General features: G+C 43.1%; 1 long non-coding RNA gene across 1 annotated transcript in view; it reads left to right on the top strand.

Moving 5' to 3' along the window:
- The window catches only part of LOC135089142 (uncharacterized), a 15,093-nt gene extending 7,442 nt beyond the window's left edge, over nt 1-7,651 (top strand). The window contains exons 2-4 of the long non-coding RNA XR_010261394.1: nt 3,998-4,895; nt 6,142-6,259; nt 6,551-7,651. This is a non-coding gene — a long non-coding RNA (uncharacterized LOC135089142). The remainder of the gene's footprint in view (nt 1-3,997; nt 4,896-6,141; nt 6,260-6,550) is intronic.
- The last annotated feature ends 1,495 nt before the right edge of the window (nt 7,652-9,146 follow it).

The following is a 9,146-nucleotide window of genomic DNA, read 5'->3' as shown; positions in this document are numbered from 1 at the left end:
CCAGTCTCTTAATTAATGGTGGCGTTGCACGAGTTTCCTTCCCTCACGCTGACTTGAATCTATTCCTCTACGTTTTCTGTTTAGTTTGACACACGGTTCTCGTTTTTTTCACTACAGGACGACCCATTAGTGATGCCGTAAGCTTCGATCGCTATTATAGCATTCTTATCCCTTTCGCTGCGACACAAAACAATCCAGCAGCACCAGAAGCAATGCGTGAAGTCTTTACAAGCATCTACAGTAAAGTTGGCGATGAAAAAGAATACATTTTGCAATTTCTTTCCAGTATAAAGACTGTATGTGGCTGTAGAACACGTGAAGATGTCTCAGAGTGATTGGTAATTAGGGAAAGGTGTATTGAGTGGCAGTGAAAGGATTTAAATGGGTCATGGGGAACGTGAAGATTTTTTAAAAATAACCAAGGACGATATTATGATAACAAGCCATTCCCTGAAGAACCTTGGTGGGCAAAAAAAAAATAGCACTTACTCGCAGTCTCATAAGGGTGGCTGTTGCCTGTATATTCTAGTGCGAGGGAAAATGTTTGCCTGATAATCTGACCTTCACTTTCTTCGCCTGTCACCACAATGCAATTTTCTAGATAATCATCTTCACTCTTTTCACGACCTCCGCCTAAATTCTCGTTACACTGGATATTTTTGCGCTGCCTAGTCAAGTTTTGCGCACTGAAAAGTTCCCTTGTCATGAAGCATATTTCAGTGAATGCATTTCCTCTGTGCAGTTTTTAATGACTTTCTGTTCCAAGGTCTCGTCCACCTCTGTAAACGATCAGCCCACTTAACAACGTAAATCATTCTATTCTTTGTAACATTTATTTGTCCTTCTCCCATTCGTCCATATATTGATTTATGCTCCAAGGTCTTGTCTACCTCTATAAACGGTCTGCTCACGTAAATCATTCTATTACTTATAACACATATTTATCCTTCACTCATATATTGATTTATATTCCAATTTACTCCAAGGTCTTGTCCATCTCAGTATAAAATCTGCCCACGTAGATCATTTCATCCCTTATAACATCTTGAAAGCGAGGCGAGTCAAGAGCTGCTATAATTCCACCAACTCCCGACCCTTAATTTGTTGCTTCCAAACTTCCAGAGTTAACGCAGGTTTCTGAGCTTTCTACCGGCATGCCTTCTGCTTCCGTACCTCGGCAGATGGACATTCCCGTCATTTCCACGTTCATTCTGACTCCCCTGCCTAAGCGTTCGAGGGGAATAGAGGGAATTCACTCCGTTATTCACCCCACTGCTAAGGCATGCACCGCGTGGCCTCCTCTTTCCTGTCTCTCTGTGTCTTACGAGTTCAAATCTTTTTTTCTTTTTTTTTTTCAGTTTGGTGAAGGGATTTCTAGATATCTTAGTCACTTAGGTGAATTCATTTGTGGGAAAACTTTACCGAATCGCCCAGAACACTATTTTCTTACTTAATTATGCGTTTATTCCAGGTTATCGATATCTTCCAGTCTCAGTTTAATTAATATCTTTCAGTAGTGTTGTATGCAGTGTCTGAAAAGTTGTCAATGAAGGTAATGACTCGAAATAAAAATGGCAAAAGTAGTTCGTTTCAAAATAACCGGAATATGAAACTTTGAGAGGATAATGCTCTTGTCAACTAAAACACTACCGTAAAAGAGAGAATGCGTTAAGCTGGAGAATAAAGCAGCTTAATGCATAATTTCAGACAAGTGCAAATTACCATTCAGATCCTTTCATGCGAGCACTCTCTCTCTCTCTCTCTCTCTCTCTCTCTCTCTCTCTCTCTCTCTCTCTCTCTCTCTCTCTCTCTCTCTCTCTCTCTCTCTCTCACCACGTCGGAAAACTACCCACCGAGCCTAACCTCACACAGGCATTTGATACACTGTTTGTCACGCGCCACAGCAAGGAGACGCCAACTCACAACAGCACGTCCTCTGCATCCTCCTCACATTTATATCTACAACACAATACGATATAACGTGTGCATGGTTAATTAATGCACGTATTCCATTAGTTATAGCCGGCAGACAAGGAAGGAGGGGAGGAAGGGGGCCGGGGAGGTCTGGCAATGACTGCAGGTTATTAGCTCACATAACAAAAAGGGTAACATAGGACTAATTAATTAGAATGCGAGGTTAATTGCACTAAGCTGATCGCCACCTTTAGGGCTCTCTCTCTCTCTCTCTCTCTCTCTCTCTCTCTCTCTGTCTCTGTCTCTGTCTCTGTCTCTGTCTCTGTCTCTGTCTGTCTCTGTCTGTCTCTGTCTGTCTCTCTCTCTCTCTCTCTCTCTGTCTCTGTCTCTGTCTCTGTCTCTCTCTCTCTCTCTCTCTCTCTCTCTCTCTCTCTCTCTCTCTCTCTCTCTCTCTCTCTCTCTCTCTCTCTCTCTCTGTCTCTGTCTCTGTCTGTCTCTGTCTGTCTCTGTCTCTGTCTCTGTCTCTCTCTCTCTCTCTCTCTCTCTCTCTCTCTCTCTCTCTCTCTCTCTCTCTCTCTCTCTCTCTTGATTCTGAGAAATTCGAGTCGTGTGCAGTCTTTCTTGTTTTTTTCTTTTTCTCTCCTCTCTCGCTCTCTTTGGGGAATAAATATGCAGTCGTGCCTCATATTTTAAGTGCCAATTACCGTTTTCCCAAGAAGGTGCGAAGTATTCCAGTTTATGAGTCTAAGTTTAATAGGGATATTTTTTTTCATATTTGAAATTTATATTGGCCTTCCTGATATTTTCTTAAACCTTGACCTATAAAAAGGGAGAATAAGAACGACAAAATAGGAGTGGAAAACAGGGGAAAAACAAAAACGTTGAAATATTACATGTTTGGACAGAAACAGAATTTCTTTATATAAAAACAAAGACGTACGTATGAAACAGATAAAAGTAAAACTAACAAAATAAACACGAAAAGGAAAACAATAAAACAAGGAGGCATGACATTTCTGGACAGGACTGAGAGCAAGGAACCTTCTTCTATAAAGAAAACGACTTGTGAAAGATATGAAAGTAAAACACAAAATGAACATAACATAAATATATAAATAAATAAATAAATAAATAAACAAAAGTACAGTAATAAATCATTGAGACATGACATGGACAGAGAAAAATAAACAAATGACGACTAAAATGCCAAATAAAAAAAAAATCAATAAAAAAGTAGAAAATAATAATAATAATAATAATAATAATAATAATAATAATAATAATAATAATGATAATAATAACGAAACAATAAAACGTTAAAGCAAGACATGTTTAGGACAGGAAGAAGAGTTGAAGAGCTCCTCACTTAACAAGCTGGTTATCGCCTCCCGCAGCCTGGCGTGGAGTCGTCTTAAGGATTCCAAAGTTTAATCATTAAGGCTTTATTTCTTAACTTCCGAGGCTGTTGGGATCCCCCTTAATACCAAGCGTGTGGCAATAAGTTAAGACCCTGAAAATAAAACCGTACAACAAGGAAGTATTAAAGTGAGCCCTACAGAGATGGAAGAAAAAATAGACGGTTCATTAATTAACTAGTTCTTAGGTACCTCTTAAGACACTTTGGCGGGAGAGGAGCGAGGTGGAAAGGAGTGAAATTAAATGAATACGATGAAGAGGCGCGCTTCGTTCCTCCTTTGCCTCGCGTCGCCTGCAATTGAGCGACGTTCGGGAGCCAAGTCTTTTTCTTTTCTTTTTTCATCTTCTCTCTCTCTCTCTCTCCAACCAATGACCCTCGCCTCCTCGCTTCCCTCCTCTTCGCTCCTTCCACTTCTTCCGACGGATGTAAAATGTGTCTCCGCTCACCTCATTCAAACCCACTCAACGTCTCCCAAGTATTGAATCTACTCTTAATTTTCTCACTCTCTCTCACTCTCTCTCTCTCTCTCTCTCTCTCTCTCTCTCTCTCTCTCTCTCTCTCTCTCTCTCGTGAATAATTTCTCTCACTTAATTTTTCAAGCGTTCTCCTCAGTAAAGGAAATGAAGTGTCGTGCAGTGCCTTTCATATCTCTTTCCTTTTCCACAGGCGAGCGGAAGATAACGAAAAGTGAGCCGTGCAAAGAGAAGCAGCTGAAAAGTGACTGGGAAGTAATCACTCTGAAAACATACACGAGTTGAACAATGAGAAACTCGCGTCAGTAAATAATGGTTCTCTCATAATCTGTGAAAAAGAAAGAAAAACACTCAGAACACTCGAAAGAGAAAAACAAAACAAAAACAAAACAGCTTTACGGAATACAACATAGCAAAATTTTCTCTACATCACATCTTCCTTATTTATTAACCTCCTTTTTTGAAGAGTATAGCGTCACACAACATACGTACCTGACATTCACACCACGATATATACACAGCATTATACATGACACATTACCGTAACTGAGAGGAAGAAAAAAAAAAGAGACTCATAAGGCAGCAGTGAGTGAGGAACAGAGACAAAAGCATCAGAGAAATAGATTAATAATAAACGTGCAACAATAGTGAAGTTACATAGCAAAGGACAACTTGCAACATCAGACGTGTTGTTGTTGTTTTTTTTTTTCCCACGGCAATACAACGGTCGAACAAAGGAACATATTCTGAAACACTTCTGCGCAGCACCTACAATCCTCTCAAATACTCTCAATACTCTAGTCTAAGCTACACGGATTTTTTAAGGGTGTTTCTACGGTTCTAGTGGCAAATAAACAAGATTTCTACATTATCAAAAGGAAAAAAACAGTCTTGAGAACCCAGCTAATCATCTCTGTGATCTTTGAAAATAGTCGTGGTGAAAGGGCAGTGTTTCTGAATACGAAAAATAAGTGCGAGGAAAACTTAAGTGTTCGTCTGCCGTCCTATAGCCAGCGAGGGACTGCCACGTGCCTCACAACAATGGAGTTCGGGTTGGATGCCTCGACACTGCAGCTCTGCGCTCAAGCCAGGTGAGGACAGGCAAGGACAGGTGAGGTGAGAGGCTTTTTACACCTGTTGAAGTAGGTTAGAGAGAGAGAGAGAGAGAGAGAGAGAGAGAGAGAGAGAGAGAGAGAGAGAGAGAGAGAGAGAGAGAGAGAGACAGAGAGAGAGAGAGAGAGAGAGAGAGAGAGACGGAAAGAGAGAGAGACGGAAAGAGAGAGAGACGGAAAGAGAGAGAGAGAGACGGAAGAGAGAGAGAGAGAGAGAGAGAGAGAGAGAGAGAGAGACGGAAAGAGAGCGAGAGAGAGAGAGAGAGAGAGAGAGAGAGAGAGAGAGAGAGAGAGAGAGAGAGAGAGAGAGAGAGAGAGAGAGAGAGAGAGAGAGAGACGGAAAGAAAGACACACAAAGATAGGGAGACGAATAAATAGAAAGGTAGAAAAATAGGCAGACAGACAAATAAACAAGCAAACAAAGAGGCAGACAGACAGACACTCACACAGAGAGAGAGAGACAACCAGACAGAAAAAAACAAGAAACATTCAGGCAGGTAAGGTTAGACAGAAAAAGGAAAACCACGCTTCTCTTTTATTCGACAGAAAAGCTCAAAGGTTTAAACTATTCTAGAGAAAATTAATAAACCTATATCATGCATACGTGTTGTGTGTGTGTGTGTGGGGGGGGGGTGGAGTGAGTTTGCCCTCTTTTTCACCTTGTTTTGAATGGATGCAGAGGCACAGAAGACACACCAATGCAGCAACAAGCACGCCATCGCTTTGAGCCGCTGCCACACACCCCGAATCGGCTTTTGTCCTACCATTTCAAATTCACTGACGGAATATGAGGAAAATAATGCATGTATAATAACGCTGCCTTTGTGCCTCCTGACGGCTCTCTAAAGGACCCGGAACTAATGCATAGAGTCAAGTTATAAGGAGAGTAAAGGGAATGGCACTTTACGGATTCGGTTTTCAGACCCTCGGTATAGCTACTGTTCTTTTTTGCCTTTTTTTTTCGGCAGCAATTATTTTTTCATACTGTCGCTGCAATCCGTGCGCAACTTTTTCTTTTTTCTTTTTTCCCAGTACGCGTTCCTCGCTTCCTTGGATGAAAAAGAGAGGAAAACAAATGAGAATGCTTGTATTGTGACGATTCTACTGGGAATCTTTACTGTGATGCTTTTATGTCTGTCTGTGTGTCTGTGTGTGTCTGTGTGTGTGTGTGTGTGTGTGTGTGTGTGTGTGTGTGTGTGTGTGTTAATTCACCCGTATTCCTCAGAGGACGACTGGCGGGCTGTCCATCTCACCTCTCCGTCAATGGATACCGGGACCTCCTCCACGCACTGCCTCACTCCTCCCAGCCAGAACACACCCGCGGCGCCGCTCTCTACGTCACGGTAAGTTGCGATCCCACCTCGTCCCCGGCGTGCGATAGGAGGGCGATCTCAGGGGATGTTAAGAGTGGCAGTGAAGAGGATGGGGTCATTTGGCTTTATTGAAGAGCTTGTCGCTACAGAAACGTTCCCATTATGTGCTATGACGTGAGAGAAGAAAAAAAGTATCTACTCTCCGTAATGGCTCCAGTCTAGAGATACACACACACACACACACACACACACACACACACGAACAGGTTACATGTATAGCAGTAAACTTTTAACAGGTGTATCCTTGTTCCCCTCCTGCAGGCGGTGGTGGTGTTCTACGTGGCCCTTCTGCTGGTACTCGTAGGCGGTGGACTGAGGCGGCGGGCGGCAAGGGCGGCCTCCACATCAGGGCGCCGCCACATCCTCACTTACTACCCCGCCACGCACACCGCCACGCCTGCCCTCGCCGACCACCATCCTCAACCTGACGCCTCGGCCACTCAGGTGTAATAATGGGCAGCATTCACCACAGTTTCAGGTGGCAAGAGGGAAAGGAGAGGAAGGAGAGGTCGTTGCCGCCTCTTGGCCGTAAACCTCCTAGTTTCCTCCTCAGCCGGCAGCGGACGAGGGGCTTATCCCAGACTTTCCCTGCGGGGGTCGACGTCGCTGCCTTAATGTCAGTGCGCAGTAAACAGTGTCTCCTTTGTGTCAGGCTCGACACACACGCGTCTTTGGTCTAACTGATACGAACTGCCAGCGACACCTCTATGTGCGCAGGAAATTGGCCAAAGGCGATGCAAAGATCGGCTACGTACGAGTAGTGACAGACAGATGGGAGGGTGCACCGCTGCTCTTGTTTACACGTACATACATATCAGTGTTCTGGTAGCTGTGTGTGTGTGTTTGTGTGTGTGCCGAATCATGAGTACCCTATTCTTCGATCTGTGTGTGTGTGTGTGTGTGTGTGTGTGTGTGAAGTGGTGTTTCAGTATCCTAAAGCGTGACTCATTGTCTTGGACTGTTAGGCTTCGGGCGTGGCTCTGGTCACTGCCACGGCAACCAGAGCTTCCCGAGGCGCCCATGACACGAATCGTACGTCTATGAGCAAACCATCAAATATATTCCCAACGCCAGTTAGCGGCACTGGGCACCACGCCACGCTCGGAGTGCTGATGCGGTCTTCCTGTCACTGTCATGTAACCACGAAGTGAAGCAACTGAACGCCAAGTATGAGCGCTGATTCAAAGTATATAAGTGATGTGAGGGTAGCCATATGTATGTCATTGTATAGTTCTCTATGGTTGATAAGATATGAGATAGGGATGAATCTCTCTCTCTCTCTCTCTCTCTCTCTCTCTCTCTCTCTCTCTCTCTCTCTCTCTCTCTCTCTCTCTCTCTCTCTCTCTCTCTCTCTCTCTCTCTCTCTCTCATTATTCCTCCATCTGTGGAGAATACATGACAGTTTTACAAGTTGAAGCAAACTTGTACAAATTCCCGGGACTTGAACAAAATGCAAGGCCAGGGGTACAAGGCGCGTCTCTTTCAGGACCACTAAGCATAGAAGAACGATAATCTTTGGATTTGTTGAAGTTTTGTTTAGAATTTGAAAGAAATGAAAGAAGAATTGTGAAGTCACAGCCCATCATAACGACTCAATATATTCAACACAGCGTTCGAGTGTCTTGAGTCTCCTCTTAATGCTCCTTGACTCAGGTCCATTTCCTTTCACTACAGATCATTCGTCTAACTGATATATACCTTAAAAAGATCGAAAAAAAGATAAGAAAAAAAAAAGATGATTAATAAGGAACACTAGAGGGAGGGAAAGGCAGGGAGGATACGGTGGGAGAGAGGCCAGACGGGTAGCTGCACAGATGGATGGCTCTTCATTCAATGTATAATTTATTACTCACATATCTTACTGCAACGGTAGGTGGAAAATAAATGTGTCTTGACCGATACTATGTCTTCCTGTAACCTTCATAAACTAGAGAGAGAGAGAGAGAGCGTCAGCCTCACTAACATCATAATCATCATTAACTTGTCATTATTGTTGTCCTAACTATCACCACTGTCTCCTTAAACCCTTCCTGTGCATTGATTCATTCCAGGTAAGTCTATTCAGTCCAGCACACCTTAGCAATAGGAAGCATACTCACCTGAAGAAGGATTACGCAGGCACTAGGCTTCGCTTAGTTGATTTTTCCTTCGATTTTCGTTTCACAGACTCACTTGCTGCGTTCGCGTTATTCCCAGAGATCTGATGAATGCAGAAGTGTAGATGCCGCTGAAATACTTAAATGGTTCACAGCAGATAGACAAAGAAGCAGTCTCTTGCAGAATGGTCTATTTAGAAGATAATTCAGTCATATCAGTACTGAAAATCATTAGAATATTTAAGATTCAATACTTAAATATCTTTCCATCGTTACCTATTCAAGGTAGAGATCGAGGCAGGTTTTGTTATGCTAATAAATCGCGGCAAACATAATGATCGAGTACTGGTCATAAGAGAAGACGATGTTCTTTTGTTTCTGAAGTTAAAAGAAAATGCTTCTCTCGATCCCTGGAAGACCACCTCAGTGACCTCATTCACACAAAAGATGTCGCCCAGAGCACAACAATACCACGGCATTCCTCGTCCTGCAGTAATCAAGAAAACACTTGGTACACTTTAATCACTGCTCCCAGTAACCTCTGATACAAACGCTCACACAACACACATTAATCAGAACATGTCAATACCACGGTGCTCCTCGTCTCGCAATAATAAAGATGCCGCTCTGAACACTTTATTTTAGCAACGCTCTCAACAACCTCTGATACAAAGACTACTTAGAGCATATCATCACCTGTCTGTTCCTCGTCTTGCAATAAGATGCCGCTCTGAACACTTTATTTTGGTAATGCTCTTAAC

This window comes from Scylla paramamosain, chromosome 32, assembly GCF_035594125.1.
Source record: "Scylla paramamosain isolate STU-SP2022 chromosome 32, ASM3559412v1, whole genome shotgun sequence".
In the NCBI taxonomy this organism is placed as follows: domain Eukaryota; kingdom Metazoa; phylum Arthropoda; class Malacostraca; order Decapoda; family Portunidae; genus Scylla; species Scylla paramamosain.
The sequence above is the reverse complement of the archived record's forward strand: the minus strand, read 5'-3'. Positions and strand labels throughout refer to the sequence as shown.